The 19,531-nt window shown below is 41.1% G+C and overlaps 1 long non-coding RNA gene across 1 annotated transcript in view; it reads right to left on the reverse strand.

The window, feature by feature from the left end:
- LOC115506088 overlaps positions 1-19,531 on the reverse strand; it is a 231,768-nt gene that overhangs the window by 190,891 nt on the left and 21,346 nt on the right. Inside the window, exon 2 of the long non-coding RNA XR_004343150.1 lies at positions 6,642-6,726. This is a non-coding gene — a long non-coding RNA (uncharacterized LOC115506088). The remainder of the gene's footprint in view (positions 1-6,641; positions 6,727-19,531) is intronic.

Here is a 19,531-nt window from a genome sequence, read left to right on the forward strand (position 1 = left end):
GGGGGAATTCTTGTTTTCCCATAAAATTCAGTTTGGGATGATGACTGATTTCGAGAGATGGACAGTAGTGATAGTTGCACAACACTATGAACGTACTTAATTCCACAAAACTGTATGCTTAAAAATGGTTGAAATAGAAAACTTGTTATGTACATTTTACTGTAACTAAAAAATTATAAAGTTAAAAATAAGACAAATGTCCAGAAAAATTCTTTTGAATATTAAAATAACAGTGATTAAAATAATGAAAATGAGTTCTTATGTAATATCAGTGTATTAATGATGATGGAGGAGTTCTAAAAATTTTTGACACAATTATCTGAATAGACTACTCATTTCTTTAAAAAATTCATTTCTTTAATTTCTAAATACTTTAGCCATTTCAAAACACATTATTCTATATATTAAAGTAGAAATATTTCTTATGGCCATTCACTAACCTGTTTGCAATGTCTACGTACTTTTTCTGTTACAAAGGTCCTTCTTCTACTTACACCAAATGTCTCACATTGCAATTTAATCTCATGTCTTCTTTTTCAATGTCTAGTGGATTTGTTGTATTTGCTTTATTAAAGATGATTCAATATCCCCAATTAAAAAAAATGTGGCAATTCAGCTATCTTTAAGGAAGCAATTTTCATCTGAAATTTGCACAAACTTTCATTTCCTTCGCAGGGCAAGAGACAATGATTGGAACAGAGCCAAAGTGAGTTCCTGAGACTGAAGCTTTTCCATCACGGAGCTCTGGCTGCATTGCAGTCACGGCGGAGCTCTGGCTGCACTGCAGTCACGGTGGCTTAGGTAAATCCCTGTGACGTTACCAAAACAAGGGCCATCTGCTCCCAGGCCACACTCCCATCCTGCTAGAGAGCTGTGTTTCTTGGCTGCATTTAATTAAGGCAGAGGCTTATTAGCTTTCTGTGACCAATCTGTTTTATGTTTAATTATAACTTGCTTTCTTAATGTGCTATGTACTTTAGGAATAAAAGATTAAGAATAGCAAAGTTGTGAAATTTAAATACACATATTTTTCTAACTTTTCCTTTTGGAATGCTCGATCGCAAAGTATGTGTAATAGAAGCGATTCAGTACTTCCAGAACAGTTTCCTTCTGATCAAATATTTGCATTATCTGGAAACTAAAATAAATATTCAATGCAGAACTGGAGGTCAAGCCTTTTCCACTCTTATCTAATTCCTCATTCTCCCAAGTTAACTACATTATGCTAAAACTGAAAAAAGAAAAAATTAGTATCTTGTTTGGGTAATTTCATATTTTGATTCATGAACGGGAATAGAAAACACTTCACAAACCAATCTTTAAGCGAGGAGATAATTCTGTTAATACATGAGTTATCAGTATCTGTTTTCCTCAGTGAAAGTCATACCGACCTTCATTGTTTTTTTTTTTATTAAAAAAAAACATTTTTTTAAACGTTTATTTATTTTTGAGGCAGAGAGAGACAGAGCATGAACGGGGGAGGGTCAGAGAGAGAGGGAGACACAGAATCCGAAACGGGCTCCAGGCTCCGAGCCATCAGCACAGAGCCCGACGCGGGGCTCGAACTCACGGACCGCGAGATCGTGACCTGAGCCGAGGTCGACCGCCTAACCGACTGAGCCGCCCAGGCGCCCCAGACCTTCATTGTTTTTAATTCAACAAAAATTGACCTAAGAAACTAGAAATAACTAGCCGAAATCTGTGAAAAATGAGCTCGTAGCTCTGACAGCCGTGGAGCATCATCTTTGTTGCCTGGCTTCAAGTTTACCAAGTTTGTGTCGTGTGCTGCATGCTGTTCGGTGCCTGTGGTTTGAACAGAACTTCGCGCACGAGGAAGAGACAGACAGACAGGCAGAGACTAGCTGGGACAGGGCTGGCCGCTCCCCAGCCTTGTCACCTTGGATGTCAGCTCTACTGCAAGGTGCTACATCTGCAAGAAAGGACAGTTATCTTTGTCACACGTAGGGAAGTTATGTTGGCTACAGGCGGGGGACGGTTGGATCACAGAATTAACTGACAACTACTACAACTTAATCTCCTGTCCATCCAGACACGGTGCAAGGCACTGGGGGTCACAAAATACATAGGCGAGTCAGGGCACTCCTTACAGCTCCCCAGGAGGTTTCAAATCTGTGGTCCTCGCCCATGAGGCTTGCCCTGAGCTCACCTCTCCCCAGAAGTCCCTCATGTCCTATCCTAGGGCTCCCGCAGCCCACTGGGCTCCATGCTCTACCCCGCAAGTGCTAAGCACACTTCTCCCTCAGGACATTTGCACTGCTGTTTCCTGGGCTAAAAGACTCACCTGCAGATACTATCCTCACTTCACTCAGGGCTCTGCTCAAATACCACCTCTGCCCTCAGGCCTTCCAGGCAACAACTATGCTTTTGTAGACTTCTTGTTCCAACACAGGGTACCCCTGAGGCGGTCTGTTTATCTCCATAATATATATTCCTACCTGATGTACCATAAACCTGTTTGTTCACTGATTTACTGTTTGTCTCTCCCACAAGAATGTAAGCTTCGCGAGGGCAGGGACTTTGTTTTGTTCGTGTTGTGTTCCCATGGATTGAGAACAGTGTCTGAAATGTAGAAGATAAGTAAGTAAATAATTGTTTGGGGAAATAAGTGAATGAACGAAGGCATAATTCCGGGGGAGAGAGACAAATAGGTCAAAACACTTGGAGCAACACTTCTGGGCAGGGGGCCAGAGAAAAGACGCCCCAGACAAGTGATATCTGAGAGGGATCTTAAAGAGAGATGTGCCAGGCAGAAAAGGAGGAAAAAGAGCATTATATTGCAGGAGGGCAAACACAGGAAGGCACAGAGGCACAGAGTTACAACACTATTAGGTTCAAGGAAAGGTGGAACATTAAGTTTCATACACACCACGTGGTTTCAAGTGGAGAAATTACACGATTACAGCCGGCACCTAATTCAACACAGGAAGTCAGACTCCTGGCACACTCAGCTGGGTAATTTGAGTAGCGTTAACAGACTATTCACAAAGGTGGATCAGGGTTTAAAGATACCAAAAAGGGCTCACGTCACTCCCTGGGAACCCTTTGCCAAGCCTAGGCCTGAAGAGGAAATAGAAGACAGGCCAGACCCAGAGAGGGCAATGAGGAGGGACACGACCCACCCTGGGATCTCCCAGAGGCCACGGAGGAAAGGTGTGCCTCGACCTCCCCTTCCCCCAGCCTCCTATCATCTTCAGGGCCTCCCACTAGCTGAATCTTAACTGGAAGCCTAAGGTGGGAGGCTTTCGTTGATGTGGTCCATAGGGCAGGACAGACAAAATTCTGAGGGACCGTGAGAAGAGACCCACCACAGGAGAACTTTCTGTAGTGGGAAAAACTCTTCATAGAGCACCTTGAGATGGATGGTGAAACCCCAAATTTATGACCCGACAACCAAAAATGTTCATCATTTTAGTGCCTGCACAGGCAGCAATGAGAGAAGTTTGTTTTGCTTCAGAGGAGGAGGGGAGAATGTGAGGAGAGAGAAGGGCAAGGGGGAGAACTCTTGTGTCTGCCGTATACAAACAATGTAGCTTCTCCCCAAGGACCACAGACCTTCAGCAGCCTGCATATTCCTGAGTAGATCCATGGTTTTTGTGAGTAGATTATCTGTGTGTGTGTGTGTGTGTGTGTGTGTGTGAGATCTCATAAAGGAACTAGGTTTCACACATGGGACAACCCACCAGCCCTTGCAGAAACACAACTAAAGAGGTAGAACAGGCCCTCAAGTTCCCATAAATCTTTTAGGGCTATTAGTTTTCCACAGGCTACAAAATTGCCAAGCTTCGTCCAATTCTACCTAGATCTTTTGGTTCCAAAGAGTTGTAACTTTAGTTGTAGCTTACAATTATTAAGAAGTGTGGATTTTTTTTTTCCTCCAAGCAATGGTCCAAATATGGAGGAATTTATGTAGGAGGTTGCCATGGTGGGTTTGTGGAAGGTGGGCAGAGTGTCCACTTAAAAGAGGTTGTAAAAATAGGTTAGGCAAGAAAGACAATGCCCCCACTTATGACACAGCCGCTGAGAATGTTCTGGGCTCTTGGAAAAATGTATGGCTCTACACTTAGGCCATGAATATCATCCTTATTAAATCACTCAGGGCCCGAGTTCACATATACTTAGTCCTTAAAATGTTTCACTTAACATCCGCCCTTTGTTCAACTGCCACTAATCACTTCCCATGTGCATTTTCTGAGGGGTTTTTCTTTCACTCCTTGGGTTTCTTTTAGATAGAGGTCATAACTTCTCTTTTCTCCCCCATGCAATGTAACACTGTGGTTCCTCTAGAGCTCCTGTCTTTCATACACACTCCTTACCATCTGGTATTTTCATGAATTAATCATACTAACCAGCAAATGATGGTTTCACCTTACTAGTACGAAAGGAAATTTAAAGTCCCTGTTATGTTATATTGGAAGACAGAAAGGTGATGTCTTTAAACACTAAATGACATTTCTTCTCTTTAGGAAAAAAAATATTTCAGGAAAACAAATGCTGACCGAACACGGTAAATTTGAGCATTCGGAAAAGGCCAGAGTTCTCATAATACCATCAACATAACCCAAAGTCACTGTATATAAGCACCTACTGTCCCACATGCTTATCTGAAAAGGCATGACTTCAAAGGAATGTCGAAATTTAAAAGACCATTGTCCTTGGTAGAGACACTAATTTCCTAGAATTCAATGGTCCTGTTTCCTGTAATTTTCATCTTTGGGAAAACCATGGTTTCCATGAGATGTGACATTTATTAATGACATTGTTTTTAAAAGTTGTTTGAAAGTCATCTAACATGAGCCATTTTCTAATACATACACACGAATTAAAAGTTATATATTGAGCCGCAGATAAAATCCATCCACACTCTTACATTTATCAACTCAAAAATGAATAAACAATAAAACATACTTTCATGTACTGTAATGCACCCTATGGCTATAAGCATAGTTATTTTAATAGACTGATCTATCATCGATTTTTAAAAATTTTGATAGAGCCGGCTAAAACGTTGCTGAACCTTGCTTCGTGGTGCACTGCAGAAGCATTGAAGAAAATCCCTACGTACAAAGCTTTACCCGTGGCGTACGTGCCACGCTCACACCCAGACGGTATTATTTTTTGGAATACACGCTCTTGGATTGCTTGAACCACTCAACCGCTTCTTAGTAGTTTACAAAACAGAAAAAGAATTAAGGACTCTAATGTGATATTAAAGGTTAGGTCAGAAATGTTAAATAAAGGAAACTGCTATTCAAAGAACGTGCATTTTGCATGTGAGAATCCGGAATAACGGTTACTAGGTTCTTTATTCTCATTCCGTCCAAAATTATAAAAAACGCAAAACACCAGGTAGCTTATTCAATGCCAGCGTACCTCAAAAGTTATGAATTTGTACTTTAACAATGGACTGGAACTGTGTTTCTCCAAGGGCGATTCTCAAAACACCCGCATCAGGATCATCTAAGATGTGTATCAAAAACGCCATTTCCCGAATGTGCCACAAGACACTTGAGTACTCCTGAAGCCCACAGCGTGGGCTCTACTGCCGTGGGAAAAGAGGTCTCCTTAACCTCTGCATATCTGGCCTTGATAACCTGCCTCAAGGAACATGTGGCACCCCTTTCAGTCTCGTGAGATACGGTTCAAAACAGAAAGAGAACAAAAACACGAGATGTTCTTTGATCTTTACATCTTGCTCTAGAGTTTGTGTGCCTGAAACTCTGTTCTATTTTTGTTACAATACAGACCCGTTCTTCCCTCAGTGCTCTCCACTAAGGAAGTCGGAGTTGTGATTTAGTGCTACTGATGGTAGAAAGGAGGGCCGAGTGTCTCCTCGCCAGGGGCAAGGCAGCCTTTACCAAGCTCGGCTGTGGGTTTACTTAACAAGCCGATTGATTACGTGGCTCTCATCATGTGCTAGCCAATGTTCTGAGTGCTTTACCAGTAGTGTTGACTTACACAAACCTCTAGATAAGCCTATCAGGTAGGTGTTATTGTTATCCCCGTGACACATTACGAATGAACTCTTTTTTTTTGTCACCTCTCTTGAGAGCATCGTGTCTCAAGTTCTCGGAACTTTGAAACGCACCACCAAAAAACAAAACACAACAAAAAACTTTGCGAAAGTAGAAAATGGAGAAATTGGTGCCTAGAATGTATTTCCTTGAAGTGTTCCTGGGCATGGAAAATCAGACTACTGAAAAATTCTCCTGCTGGGGGTCCTACTTAGAGCTCTGGTATAAATTTGGGACGTACCAAAGGGAAAGAGATGTCACCCCTGAAACTCCAGGCGCTGCCTGAGACCTCGCCCCTCCAGACACTTAGGTGGAAGTCCCCTCCTCCCTACGGCCTGGCCAAGCTGCATTCAAGGAGGCTCCTAGTCCCCTCTGCAGCCCCAGTGACAGGCAAACACCAGCTAAGGCAATAGCTTAGGCTATTATCTTAAGCTAAGGCTTTTATCTTTAATAAAAGAGCCAATATTTTGCAATATGGTCATCCACAGAAGCTGCGCTTCACGTTTACGATGCTAAACTGTAATCACGGTGTTAAATATTTCTCTAAATTGTTCCGAGGCATGAGAACCGGACTTCAAATTGGCAAAGGGAGAACAGGGCACAACTCACGTCAAAGTCCCTCTCAGGAGGACACAGCTTCAAGCAGCCAAACTTGTGGTGTCTGTCCACTCCAGGTGGATCTGGAAGGGCGTATCTGAAAATTAAACGTGTGTCAGACTTTTTCTTTTAACTCCTTGTAATCTCCACATTTCATAGAGAAGGGGAGGACTGTGGAAAGGAATCAACATCTCCTAACAGTTGATTATATGATGCATTCACCTCCTTTTTTAGTGACTCGGGCAATTAAAAAAGAGCAGTCAGTAGAGTTTCTCATATCAGCTAATATATATTACATTTTAAATGATGTGACATTGTTTATGATCCCCAAATGATAAAACATCGGGCCTAAAATTAATTTTTCTAGGTGTATTAGTCAGGATTCTCTAGAAAAAAAGAACCAATAAAAACATATGCATGTATCTCTCTATAAACACACACACACACACACACACACACACACACACGCTCTTTAACATATCTATAAACATGTCTGTGTGTCTGCCTGCCTATTTATCTATCAGAAGAGGCAGAGAGATTTATTTTTTTGTATAAAATCTTGGGTTTTTATTTATTTTTTATTATATGAAATTTATTGTCAAATTAGTTTCCATACAACACCCAGTGCTCACCCCAAAAGATGCCCTCTTCAATACCCATCACCTACCCTCCCCTCCCTCCCACCCCCCATCAACCCTCAGTTTGTTCTCAGTTTTTAAGAGTCTCTTATGCTTTGGCTCTCTCTCCCACTCTAACCTCTTTTTTTTCTTTTTTTTTCCTTCCTCTCCCCCATGGGTTTCTGTTAAGTTTCTCAGGATCCACATAAGAGTGAAAACATATGGTATCTGTCTTTCTCTGTATGGCTTATTTCACTTAGCATCACACTCTCCAGTTCCATCCACGTTGCTACAAAGGGCCATATTTCGTTCTTTCTCATTGCCATGTAGTACTCCACTGTGTATATAAACCACAATTTATCCATTCGTCAGTTGATGGACATTTAGGCTCTTTCCATAATTTGGCTATTGTTGAGAGTGCTGCTCTAAACATTGGGGTACAAGTGCCCCTACTCATCAGCACTCCCGGATCCCTTGGGTAAATTCCTAGCAGTGCTATTGCTGGGTCATAGGGTAGGTCTATTTTTACTTTTTTGAGGAACCTCCACACTATTTTCCAGAGTGGCTGCAGCAGTTTGCATTCCTACCAACAGTGCAAGAGGGTTTCCATCTGTCCACATCCTCACCAGCATCTACAGTTTCCTGATTTGTTCATTTTAGCCACTGTGACCCATGTGAGGTGGTATCTCAGTATGGCTTTGATTTGTATTTCCCTGATGAGGGACATCTTTCCATGTGCCTGTTGGCCATCTGGATGTCTTCTTCAGAGAAGTGTCTATTCATGTTTTCTGCCCATTTCTTCACTGGATTATTTGTTTTTCGGGTGTGGAGTTTGGTGAGCTCTTTATAGATTTTGGATACTAGCCCTTTGTCCGATTTGTCATTTGCAAATATCTTTTCCCATTCTGTTGGTTGCCTTTTAGTTTTGTCGATTGTTTCCTTTGCTGTACAGAAGGGAGAGAGATTTATTTTAAAGAATTGGTCAAGTGATTGTGGGAACCAGTTAATCCAAACTCAGCAGGGTGGGCTGTCAGACAGGAGATGAGGAGAAAATTGATATTGCAGTGCAAGTCCAAAGGCAGTCTGGAGCACAGTTCCCTCTTTCTCAGAGGGCCTCAATCATTTTTCTTGTAAGACCTTCAACTGATTGGATAAGGTCTGCCCACAGGATGAAAGATAATCTACTTTACTCCAAGTCTACTGATTTAAATGTTAATCCCATCTAAACTATACCTTCACAGCAACACCTAGACTGGTATCTGACCAAATATCTAGGTACAATGGCCTACCTAGTCAAGTTGCCACATTAACTATCACAGTAGGAAAATGATCAATGTTGTGTTGATGGGTACTTTGATTTAGTAACATTTCCCTTTTTAAATAGAATTTTGGAACTAGAAAGGTTTTTAAAGATGAAACATCTTAAAATCAGAGATGTGTAAAGGATGGCCCCCAACATCACGGTTGAGAAGTATCAGAGTTCACTGCTGCACCACCAGAACAAAAAGCACCCCTGGCACTTAGGAGTGAATTCGCTCTATTCTAACACACACAGCACTGCCGTGTGTCAGGCATTGTTCTTCTCAAACATTATCATCAAGTCCTCGAACCTATCTTGGGAAGCGGGTACTCTATTATTTCCATTTTACAGACACGGAAACAGAGTCATGGAGATACAGCTCACGTTGCTGATGGAGCCGAGCTCACGCTCAGGCTCAGCCCGTGTGACTCCTCATCCATTTGTTGGCAAGCAAGGCTTCTGGCAGTTTTGTTATTTCTCTGAGTTCTGGGAGACCACAGCCCCCCAGTTCTCCCCCCTGAGGTCTCTCTATTGGCCCTGCAGTCCCATTCAGAATTCTTCACCATCCTTCACACTGCCTGGGATGGGCAATGGGGTAGGGCCAGGAAAACTTATTTTACAATCGTACAGCCTTTCCTGCAGAAGTGCTCTAGCGTTATTTTCAGAATCTGACGTTTGATGCATATTTTGCATTTCTTACTCTTTTCAGTTTTCTGCAAAAAGCAGATAATAGTAAAAGTGGTTCCTATCATCCTATGTTATTTGCAAGACCTGTAAGTAATTCAACTTCAAATTCACAGCTGTGTGAAAAAAGAAATTTCACCATATTTATTTAATTCTAAGTGCAAAATGGGAAATATTTCTTCTCTTCCTACTCATGCCTTCCCAATTGAATTAGGGTCCCAAAGTCAACTCCTAATCTGCGTTTATACTGGTGTTTTCACAGGCCAGAACAGGCAACCAGAAATCCTTACAGAATGAGATCCTACAGGACTCATAATGCACAGAGCTTTAATCTCAGAGGTAACTCACCAGGCATGCCTAGAACTCAGATTAAGACTCTAACAAGAAGATGATATGGAGACCACTTCAAATAGTTTGCCTTGTGCCCAAGGTGGGCAAGTGCTTGTCCTCAGGAGAAAGATGGAATGTCTCTGGGCTCCATTCGGGGGCAAAGGTGAACGTGGATTTGAGAAGGTGGACCTTGTTACTCAACTATCCCTTGACCTGGGTACACTTGTTTCATATAACTTGACAGAAGAGAAAGCGATACCCCATGCTCCCTTCGGAGGAAATTGTGTGAAAGTGCTAAATAGTTAAATAGTAAAACAAAACATAAAAACAAAATCTCTCAGTTCCTGCAGACACAGATGTATTGGTACTAATCAGGAAGCACATATGGATCTGTCTTAGAACACTGTTTTCACAGTTTGATCCTGTGAGCTTATTAGAAATGCAAATTAATGTGCCCCATTCATATCTACTAAATCAGAATCTCTGGAAAGAGAATGAATCAATTTAGAGTTTTAACAAGTTTTCTATGTGATTCTTGGGCACATTAGAGTTTGAGAGCTACTGCCTCAGCAAATATTTTTAAAAAATGTTTGTCTTGGGGGCGGGTGGAGAGAGAGAGAGAGAAAGAGAGAGGGAGGGAGAGGGAGAGGGAGAGAAAGAACATGCATGAGCTGGTGAAGGGCAGAGAGAGAGAGAGAGAGGGAGAGAGAGAATCCCAAGCAGGCTCCACGCTCAGTGTGGAGCCCAACCCCATGACACGAGACCACGACCTGACCGGATACCAAGAGCTGGGTGCTCAACCAACTGAGCCACCTAGGCTCCCCACGAATATTTTTTGTTATACCTCAACCTCAATCTAGAGGTGACACTTACCCCTTTCCCACCCACAGAAAGCATGGTATAAATTCATCCCGTCAGTACAATCCAAGCAAAATACAGGAGTTAAAGCCTGCTTGAGAGACAGCATAGTGTAGTGCAGTGGTTCTCAAAGAGTAGGTTTTGTTGCATTGAAGATTTGTAGCAATCTTCAGGAAGCCAGCCAGTCTGCATGAGGCACTGCTCTGGCTCTCAGGATAGATCAGGGGATAGGTCGGCGAGGGAGAGAAAGAACAAAGCACCTGCTTCGCTTCATGGAGCTCACTCCCAGGGCAGGGCAACACTTGAGAATGCATAAATGGCACAACTTCTCATGGAGAGGAGTGCTACAAAGAAAATAAAACAGGTGCATTGGCTACACAGCACAGCAATGGGGGGAAGGGGCAAGAGGGAAAACTCTGGGAAGTCAACTTTTCAGATGAGAAATAAGAGACAGCAAATGATAGTAAAATGTGTTATGTTATATATCTGTAAGAATTGTGATGAGTAAGATTCAAGAAAGCATGTAACCACATCTAGAAAAGGCTTTCGGATGATATGAAACCAAAATCAGGTATTTGACTGACCCTACTTTGGAAGCATTAGGTATTCTTAGAGATCAAAGGGAATTTATTACTAGAAATTGAAATACAGAGCAGTTAGAGGTGCAGCAACAGAATGACAAGTGACCACTTGAGGCTCAGCTACAAGGAAGCCCAGGCATTTGGTGCAGAACAGCATGAAGCAAAAACTGGGAAGAGGGTCAACAGAACTCACACAACAAGAAGGAAAATCTGCAACAGATAAACCCAGCTTGCTGAAATTTGTACTAGTTCTAAATGAAGAAATATTGAAAGCTAATTTAGAAACACCAATTTAAGAACATTAATGTATGTTCTGCAAAATTTGTTGCATAAAATTATGCATACTTGAACTGTAAACTACACAATTCTCATTCTGTAGTAGTCCTTCCATTAAATCCTTTTTATAGTCCATATTTATCAAGTCCCAGGTTGAACAACCCATCTAATTTAATTACAATTATAATTTTATTACAAATAATAAAAATGATATGACCTTGAGAGCTCACAGAGATTGGAAGTTGGGAAGAGAAAGTGGGAAGTGAATGCCATCCTTTTACAGAGTGGAAAACTGAGAGGCTGTTTATGCTGGATAGAGCAGGAAACATAGGCTTACATAGATTTTTCTAAAGATAGAAGATATAGAAACAATAAATTCACAGGAATAAAAGAGAAGTAATAGTGAAGGGAACAATTTCCATATCCATTATTGGAAGAGGATGATGAAGTCTAGATTAGATGATAATCAATCAATCAATGGCAGTTCATGCATAATTTTAGAATAAGGAAATAGGCACTACCAAAATTTTAAAGGGAATGGTTAGAAGTAGTGTCCCATGGGAAGAGTGGGTCAGGGGTAAGGAAGGATGGGAGAAGGGACTGGTGACTTTAAGTTCTACAGGAAGATTCGGTTTTTATTAACCATGAGACACCTCACTTCGATACAATTTAAATATGGAAATTAAAAAAAAAAAAACTTTCCAGGCATCGTTGTAAATAAATATGTGGACCAGTGGACCTGTCAGTGAATTCTAAGTGCACACTGTTCTCGTGCTTAGAAGCTCACAACAGGACGCAATAAATAGCCTTTGTGGCACTGATGACCAGTGTGCTGCCTGAGGACAGCCAGCACCAGAATCACCTGGGGCACGTGTCACACAGTAAAATCCCTGAGCTCAACTCCGAACCACTGACTCTGAACCTAAGAGACAGGAGGACGGTGACAAACAGCATTTTTAACACAAGAGGCTTTTGTGGATACGAATGTCATAAGACTAAGTCTTTACAGTACTTTAAGCACTAGATTCTACGAAAATCCGAGGTGACAAGACAGACACTACTTCTGAAACTGAATGCAGGGGCTAGAGTTAATGTCGGAACCCACGGCTACTACATACCTGAAATGGGAGCTACCAGAACCCCTGCCTCAGTAGGAAAGTGAGGAGCACAGCACTTTGCACCATGCTGACAGTGACAGGGAGAAGTGGCCCATCTCTAGTCTGCAGGAGCAAGAGGAGCAGCAGTTAAGGTCAAGAGATGACAAACAACAGAAATGAACTACTGGGACCTCATCGAGATAAGCCAGCTTCCGCACAGTGAAGGAGACAATCAGTAAAACTAAAAGGCAACCGACGGAATGGGAGAAGATAATTGCAAAGGACGTATCAGATAAAGGGTTAGTATCCAAAATCTAATAAAGAACTTACCAAACTCAACACCCAAAAAATACTTTCGTGAAGAAATGGGCAGAGGACATGAATAGACACTTTTTGAAAGAAGACATCCAGATGGCGCACAGATTCATGGGAAGATGCTCAACATCACTCATCATCAGGGAAATACACATCAACACCACAATGGGATCCCACCTCACACCTGTCAGAATGTCTCATGTTAACCTCTCAGGCAACAACAGAGGTTGGCAAGGATGTGGAGAGAGAGGATGTCTTTTGCACTGCTGGTGGGAATGCAAACTGGTGCAATCAGTCTGGAGAACGGTATGGAGGTTCCTCAAAAAATTAAAAATAGAACTATCCTACAACCTAGCAATTGTACCACTAGGTATTTATCCGCAAAAAAATGCTGATTTGAAGAGACACATGCATGCCCAATGTTTACAGCAGCACTATCAACAACAGCCAAAGTATGAAAGAGCCTGAATGTCCATCAATGGATGAATGGATAAAGAAGATGTGGTGTATATACATACAATGGAGTATCACTCAGAGATACAAAAGAATGAAATCTTGCCATCTGCAACAATGTGGATGGAACCAGAGTATATTACGCTAAGTGAAGTCAATCAGAGAAAGACACATATATGATTTCATGCATATGTGGAATTTAAGAAACCAAACAGATGAACACAGGGGAAGGGAAGGAGAAATTAGATAAAAATGGAAGGGGAGACAAACCATAAGAGACTTAAACACAGAGAACAAACTGGGTTGCTGGAGGCATGCTGGGTGGGAGGATGGGCTAAGGGGGTAAAGGGCAGTAAGGAGGGCACTTGTCGGGATGAGCCCTGGGGGTTTATATGTAAATGATGGATCACTAAATTCTGTTCCTGAAACCATTATTACACTGTATATTAACTTGGATTTAAATAAAATTTAAAGAGAGAGAGAGAGAGAGAGAGAGAGATGACAGAACCTACACCAGGCTTGCAGCAGGTGGGCATCAGAGGCACCCATCCCAGGACACTGCCAAGCGACGGTGTGCATTTGAAATGAAGTAGGACCTTTAGTCATTGAACTGGTGAGATCTGGGGGCTAAGGACTATTTCTCCTAAGACAATTATTTATTCACAGTCTTTGAATACTCCTTGCTGGGGCTGGTGTTGCCTGAGAAAGAAAATGATGACGGAAGGAGAAGGACGGGGAGAAGACTGTCAGTGTTTTCCTTGAGATCAATATACAGACAGTATTTTAAATCAACATACATATTTTTAGCAAGACTTACTAAGCACAGTTTGTGGTTCACTTGTAACATTTGTTGACCCTCTAATATGTGTCTGACACCGCGGTATGGAAGGTGAGGAAGAGAAAATGCTCGCCCTCAAAGCTTCAATTCAGTTAGAGGAGCAAACCGGTAGACAATTATGAAAGTGGTGGAGGTGGTCGGACTCTCCCTGGGAAAGTGAGAAATGGGAGTGCACTGTGCATGGAAAGTCAAGGATCTAAGAGATCCACAGGCTGCAGCTATGAGCACTCTGACGGAACTAGGGAGACTGTGGCGATAGATGACCATGGAGGGGAGGAAGCCTGTGGCTGTGGCCGTTCTCATTGAGGCTGCTCACTAGAATCGTCTTTTCAAAAATAATTAAAAAAGACTTTAAAAAATAGTAAGCGGTCAGTGAAAATGAGGAAGTAGGCAATTGTAAGCACTCATCCGTCCACAGAAGCATTAAAAAAAAAAAATCAAAGGGAAACGATCAGAGCTACCTTTGCTCTGGAAAACAGCCATTACTAAATGCTGAATAAAGGTAAAAACTGAAAAATGGCAGAAAAGCTTCATGGCATTTTTACTTGCCCTTGCCGCACCCCCTCCCCAGCTCAGGGGTGGTCTTGAAGAAGGCCACCCACATTCCCAGCGTGGGACTCTGGTCTCTGGCTCTGGAAGGAGCAGAGCAGAACTTGTTTGCAAAGAATTGGGTCTCTATGTTTTAATCTGTCTGAGGCTATCTGAAGGACGGACAGGAAGCATTTGTCTTTGTTTCACCTCAGAGCTCAGGCTGGAAAGGCAGTAGGCATTCCTCAAATCATTCTAGAATGAACTAGCAGCCTGTAGTCACCTGGACGAAAGATTACAGTTGAGGTGTATGACAGAGTGCCAAAACCTTAAAGGGAAAGCTGGAAAGAGAGTGTCTTTAGGGAAGAAGGGCATGCAAAATCTTCCATGTACATTATGGAATTTAGAGGGCTATGCATACAGCCAAGACAGGATATATATTCACAGAAGGAGTGAGAAAGCCTTAAGCTTTCCCTTCTGGCAGATTTCTGGGCTTAGTGAACTCAGGAAGAACATGGAGACAATACTCTAAATGCGCTGGCTAAATACTGATGGAGTGCACTAGCAAACAGCCAAACTGCAAAGACTGGGAGAGGAGTGTGTGTGTGTGTGTGTGTGTGTGTGTGTTGTGTGCTTGGCATTTTTGTTTCTTCTTCTTCTTGTTCTTCTCCTTTTTTCCCCCTTAGTTCATGGTGTTTAAGGAAATTACTCTCAAAACACTAGCTGAATACAACCTAAAGGAAAAGAGGCTTCAGAGACCACACATAACAAAGAACACACACTTTACAAAAATACTTTAGAAGGGTCACTAAACAAAAACATCCCACAGCACGCAACAAAAACAAATGCTGAGGAAGGGGAAAAATCTGATTTCCAGTTTTACTACATTATACTGTTCAAAATGTCCAGTTTTCAATAAGAAATTATGAAGTATACAAAGAAACAGGAAAGCATGGCCCTTCACAGAAGTAACAGAAACTGCCTGAGGAAATACAGATTTGGACTTATTAAACAATGACTTTAAATCAACTGCCTTAATTATGCAAAAAAATCCAGCGTAGTCAGGACAATTATGTATAAACAAACAGATAATAGCAGTAAAGACATAGACATTATAAAAAGGAACCAAATAGAAATTCTGGAATTGAAAAGTACAATAGTTGAAATGAAAGTGAAATTAAAGAAAACCTAAATAAATGGAAAGACATCCAATGTTCATGGATTGGAAGACTTAATATAGTTAAGATGGCAATCTACAGATTCAATAAAATCCCTATCAAAATACCACTGTTTTTTTAAAATTTCTGCAAAGGTTGAAAGCTTTTCCTCAAAACTTATATGGATTGTGAAGAGCTGTGAATAGCCAAACAATGTTATTAGAAAAGAAAAACAAAGCCGGAGGACTCATACTTCCCAATTTCAAAACTTATTATAAAGATACAGTAATCAAAGTAGTGTGTACTGGCATGAGGAAAGACATACAGACCAATGAAACAGAACAGAGAGTTGATAAATAAACCTATGTGTCTATGGATAGTTGATTTTCAACAATGGTGTCAAAACCATTCAATGCAGGAAAAAATCTTTTCAACAAATGGGGCTGGGACAACTGGATATCCATATGCAAAAGAATGAAGTTGTACCCCTACCTCACACCACAGGCAAAAATTAACTCAAAAAACTGGAACCATAAAACCGTTAGAAGGAAACTGAGAGGTAAAAGTCTTCATGACTTTTATTTGGCAATGGACTGATTCTTAGATACGACCAAAGCATGAGTAACAAAATAAAAAAAAATGATAGATTCAGCTTCTTGAAAACCAAAAACTTTTGCGCACTTAAGGACATTATTATCGAGAAAGTGAAAATACAACCTACAGAATGGGAGAAAACATTTGTAAATCACGTATCTGATAAGGTCTAGAATCCAGAATACATAAAGAACTACAACTCAACAACAAAATAATAACAAATATCCCACTTTAAAATTAGGCAAAATATGCAGACATTTCTTTAAAGAAATATGCAAATGGCCAAAAAACACATGAATAGATGCCCTACCTCATTAGTCATTAGGGAAATGCAAATCAAAACCAAAATGAGGTACCATTTCACACCTACTAGAGTGGCTATAATAAAATCAAACTGGAAATAACAAGTATTGGCAAGGGTAGATAAACTGGAATGCTCATACATTGCTGGCAGGAATGTAAACTGGTTCAGTTGCTGTGGAAAACAGTTCGGTAGTTCCTTAAAATGCTAAACACAGAATTACCATATAGCTCAGCAGTTCTATTCCCATGCATTTTGAAAGGACTAAAAGCAGGTACTAAAATCCATCTGCCGTGCATACTCATAGCAGCACTGCTCACAACATTCAAAAGGTGGAAACAGCCAAATGTCCATCAATGGATTAATGGATGAACAATTATGTATACATACAGTGGAATGTTATTCAGCCATGGAAAGAATGAAGAACATTGAAGATAATTTGCTAAGCGAAAGAATTCAGACACACAAGATCACATATTGCATGATCCCATTTAGATGAAACATCCAGAAATGTTAAATATATAGAGACAGAACAAAGACTGGTGGTTTCCAGGGGGCTGGGTAAGGAGAGGGATGGGAGATAACTGCTTATTGAGAATGTAGTTTTCTTTTGAGGTGATAAAGAATTTAGAACTAAATAGAGGTGGCTACCTCTGAATTAGTCACTTTTAAAACACTAATTTTATATTATGTTAGTTTCACCTCAACAAAAAAGGCACAACAACAATAATAACAAAGCCTGGACATCAGCCCACACCAATTAAATCAGCATTTTCCGGCATGAGGCCCAGGAACTTTTAAGTCTTCAAAGCTATCCAGGTGATTCCAGGAATATCCAGATTTGAGAACCACTGGGCTGGATTGTGAAGAATTTGCTTTTTATTAATATTTTGCTTGTTGTTTTCCTATACTTACAGAGAAGGAAGCCGTTAAAGAATTTTAAGTAGAACAATATGACAACACATGCCTTTTAAGATATTTGGTAGCAGAGTGAAGAAAAATTGAAGGGGGCTTCGACTGGAATCCATTGGGTTTGCGGGGACTCAGACCGACAGGCCCAATCCAGACAAAGCCCGTGAAAACTGACAAGACCCAAGAAATAAAACATGTGGAGGTGAAGTGCAAGGAGAAATTTGTGACCTGCAGTTTTCTGGCTCGGGCAATTGAGTAACTAGTGTTATCGTTAACTGAAAGAAAGCTCTGAGGAGACGGAGGTAAGAAGAAATGCTGGATCCCAGGCCTGCCTTTATCTAGGATGTACTGAGCTTGAGGTGATGTGCCCGCAGGACACGTGGGTAGAGCTATGCAATGGGCAGTCAGAACCATTCCTCTGGAAGTGCTGTTAATAGTGTGCTGATGGGCTTTCCACAACATAACCTCTCCGACACTTACGAGATTCACAAAAAGGCAACAAGATAACACCAAAAATAAATTAAGACTGGCAGCGTATCTCACAATAACTTAGAAGGAATTTCCAAAAACAACACCTGAAGCATTACTAGAACGACAATAAGCAATACATGTTTCGTCACCAAAACAAAGGGAAACTTATTTCTTCCCCCAGTGCTTACCTTATGACTCTGAAGCTGAGGGTTTCTAACTACCTTAGTACATACTGAACCCTCTACTTTGAGGAAACATCTAGCCTTCTGTCTTAGTAGCTCTATGGTCGTTTCTACAACCATCGTGAAGCTCTGAATCCCAGAAATCAACAGAACAAGCACTGGCAGAGAAGGAAGAATGACTCTAGGTGCACATAATTCTAGGAAGTATAACCCCAATTACAGGAAGCTGCCTCCACAGGGCATCACAGAAGAGACTCGGCCGGAACGATTCTCAAGTACTTGATACATCAGCCATATGTGCAGGGCCTTTGAAGAGCCTAAAAAGAGACACTATAGTCTTAAAAGATGAGAGAAGGTTCTTTCCCCCTACTTCTCCTTCTAAGTATAACTAAAAATCCCTGAACGTTACATATAAAAACAAACATAAGAAAACTATGAAAGTTGGAGAGAAGACAACAAACAGGATAGGGACCTTAGGACCTAAGGAACAAACCGGTGGTGAGTTCCTGGGTTTTCTTTTTACCTCATTCTCCCAGACTGGAGAAGCTGGCGACCCAGAATCACAAATGTGATTGTGCCAAAAATAAAAACAAAAGAAAACAAAAACAGTCACAACCTACGCCTGCTATCTAGTCAAAAGTTGAGGAAATAGACAGCTTAGCAATACAGAAAACCTTTAGACAATAACTGCTTTACTGCCAAAGAATTTAGGCAGTCTCTGGCAGCTAGAAAGGCAAGGAAGGGACTCTCCCATAGAACCTTCTGGAATGAATATCCTGCTGAAACCTTCATTGTAGTCTAAGGAGCCTGATTTTCAGAATTCTGACCTTCAGAACTGTAAGATAATAAATTTCTGTTGTTTTAAGTCACTAATGTTGTGGTAATTTTTTACAGCATTAATAGGAAACTAATAAAGATTTTGGTACTGAGAGTGGGTGCTGCGGTAAAAACAATACCTAAGAATGTGGAAGTTGCTTTAAAATTGGGTAAAGTGTAGAGGCTAGAAGAATTTTCAGGAGAATGACGGGAAAAAGCTTAGACTGTTTTATTATTATTTTATTTATTTTATTTTACAGACAGACAGACAGAGAGAGAGAGAGAGAGAGAGAGAGATAGAGCATGAGTGGGGAAGGGAGGCAGAGGAAAAGAATCTTAAACAGGCTCTGAGCTCAGCCTGGAACCCAACACGGGGCTCGATTCCATGACCCTGGGACCCTGGGACCACAACCTGAGCTGAAATCAAAGAGTGGATGCTCAACTGACTGAGCGATCCAGGTGCCCTGAAGACTGGATTGTTTTGAATACATTGTTAGTTAAAATACGAATGTTAATGGCTCTGCTAGTGAGAACTCAGAATGAAGGACAGGGTTAAGAAAAAATGATAACAGTATTAGAGAATATCATCAAT

The sequence above is a fragment of the Lynx canadensis genome, chromosome F2 (genome assembly GCF_007474595.2).
Source record: "Lynx canadensis isolate LIC74 chromosome F2, mLynCan4.pri.v2, whole genome shotgun sequence".
Taxonomy (NCBI): domain Eukaryota; kingdom Metazoa; phylum Chordata; class Mammalia; order Carnivora; family Felidae; genus Lynx; species Lynx canadensis.